At 36.8% G+C, this 2,530-nt stretch overlaps 1 long non-coding RNA gene across 2 annotated transcripts in view; it reads left to right on the top strand.

Moving 5' to 3' along the window:
- LOC109839486 overlaps nt 1-2,244 on the top strand; it is a 12,326-nt gene extending 10,082 nt beyond the window's left edge. For both annotated transcript variants that reach the window (XR_002246647.1, XR_002246648.1), the window contains exon 4: nt 2,137-2,244. This is a non-coding gene — a long non-coding RNA (uncharacterized LOC109839486). The remainder of the gene's footprint in view (nt 1-2,136) is intronic.

Below are 2,530 nucleotides of genomic sequence, written 5' to 3'. Positions count from 1 at the left end.
AAGTCATGGCAAGAAGAAAGTAATTGTATATACCTGGTGAATTAGCACTCTTTAGTCTACCCCCTAATAATCAACACTCAATAATTGGAGCGGCAAGAGATTAGTTCGAAACTGAAATATGAAGATTTACTTAATAAAACAGATTATAGATTATGATTTAAGAGGCTCAAATTTGAGAAGATGTTAGTAACAACTTTAGGAAGTTCTAAATTTAGGCTATGGACACGCACTCACATCTACGTTGTGGGATTAGTGTTTGGATCTAGAATTTTGGTTGTTTAGGCAGGACACAAAAGCTTTTAGGAAATCATAATTGATAGTGATTGAAATGAGGGAAATCCTTTATGTGCAACCAAATTCCCACCATAAACATTGTCACAAGCGGCGAGCTTCAAAATTTTTGATTCTATATTTTATATGGTTTTGGTTGGTGATAGATAATGTTAACTAATCTGGTTAGATTAGATCAACATCAAAGATCTCAAGTCCTTTTAGATGCTCTGGTTGGTTTGTTCGTGCCTTTCTACTTTTCTCAAGGGAATAAGACAATGCTCACTGACTTTGTACTCTGCAAAGCAACAAGATTACCATAGGTAACATCTCCTGCAAGGAAAAAGAAAATTGCGTCAATGTGAATGGAACGTTACATCGTATAAAAACAAGATTAAATCTCTATTTAAGTTGGCTTTAAGGACATAGGAAGTATATATATTAGATTATTGTTGATGCTAATAACTTCAAGTGATCCTGTCACTAATTTACAAAATTGAAGAGTTTCTAATAAATTTTTTTCCCTGAACAACAATTTTTCGCAAGACACCATTGCGTAATCTGTAATAATTTTGTGGAAGCACGTTACCAAGGAATCCTGGTATGGATCCGAATGAGCCTTCGGTTTTCAAGCATTTTGAATTTGATGGAAGAACTGATCTGATGTCGGAACCACCTCATGATTGTAGGTCATATAATTGAGATGTATTTAGCAATTGATTGCGATTTTGGTGACATGATCATAGCTAGTAGTGAAGCCCTAACCTGGCTACTGTAGATGCTTACCTAAATCACATCCAAGCCACGTAATGAGCAGCAATTTCACCATGACAAAATGTTTTACCTATAATTTATATTTACCTCTTATGTTTTATATTAAAAACTATTGTGTCTATGCTTTTGACTGTGACAGAACAGTTGAGAAAGAAAAAACTGCAAATGTTTCCCATATCAACATTAAAGTGGAGGCGGTGGGGGATGAAATGAATTTAGTAGTCCTTTATAAGTCTGCTGCTTTTTTCTGCTATTTCACCCTTTATCCTTTGATGAGAGTGTGTAGTGTGATTCCTTGAGCATCTACTCCGTTAACCATGACCTCAAACCTGCTTTTATACTGTTTTTTTTTTTTCCAATTTATGTACCATCTTTTGGCTCTCTAAAACTAATGCCAAATGTATTTGAGAAAGCTTCACCATGTTGTTTCTCAACATCTCTCAACTAAGCTATGTTAAATTTTGGTCATGATGATCAGCATTAGAGATTGGATGCGAGACGTGCTGGATTTTGTTGCTAATATCCTAAGGGTTCAATTGCGGACAGACCCCCTGTTGTTATTTCCTAAATGGTTAATTGTGGATAGACTTCGTGTACTATATATAGACCAAGTGTGGATAGACCCGCAGTAGTTCTATTGGTGCAGGTAGACCTCCTTAGTGAGCTCTTTCGACTCTTTTTAAGAGTGAAAAAACTCACTTAGGGGTCTATCTGCACTTGGGCAAATAGTATAGGGGCTCTATCCGCACAAATAGAGTTTCGGGGTGTCCGTCCGCAAAGAAGAGGAAATAACAGACATCCATTTGAGATTTTTGCAGAAACAAAGACAAATAAAAAGGAAACTATAGAATTACTGTAGTACTTTCTTGTTTTGCCAGTCAAACCTGAGCTTCAGTCCCACAATTGAAATTATGCACGAATCTTAATTCAAAAGCATTCCTGGAGGAAGGGAGTCTTTCTTGCTTTGCGTACATCAAGAATCAGGATGCAAGAGAAATCTTTATCTTTAAATCGCAAGATTGAAAATAGATGTTTCGCTTTCTTTTCCTGTGCTTGAGCAATCATTAATTTTTTTTTTCTTGTGCCAAGCAGGAATTGCTGCCTGGTTGCGCCTCCAGCGGCACATCAAGTGACGTTGGACATCAAGATATATACCTGAGAATTTCTACGAAACTGGAAGAAGAGAGAAGAAAAAAAAAATCAAGCAGGTACTTCCCTCTCAAACTACTCTAATTATGGAAATCATTAGCTGAAGAAGACAAAATAACCCAGAAGCTAACGCTGACAGCTGAACAAGCTCTCACACACGTAACGTTCACATTATCATATTCTACAAGTAGCCATATAATCAAGGCGCATTCCCTACACCAACTCATTGAAACGGCATCCTAATCAATAGAAAACCCTTCATCCGCTTCACTTTATCTGACCAAAATATCTACTCTCTCTTTTAACTTGAGCCTTGCTGTAGCTGGACGACCAAAGC

This window comes from Asparagus officinalis, chromosome 4, assembly GCF_001876935.1.
Source record: "Asparagus officinalis chromosome 4, Aspof.V1, whole genome shotgun sequence".
NCBI lineage: Eukaryota > Viridiplantae > Streptophyta > Magnoliopsida > Asparagales > Asparagaceae > Asparagus > Asparagus officinalis.
Note: the sequence above shows the minus strand (reverse complement) of the source record. Positions and strands in the feature narration are given on the sequence as shown.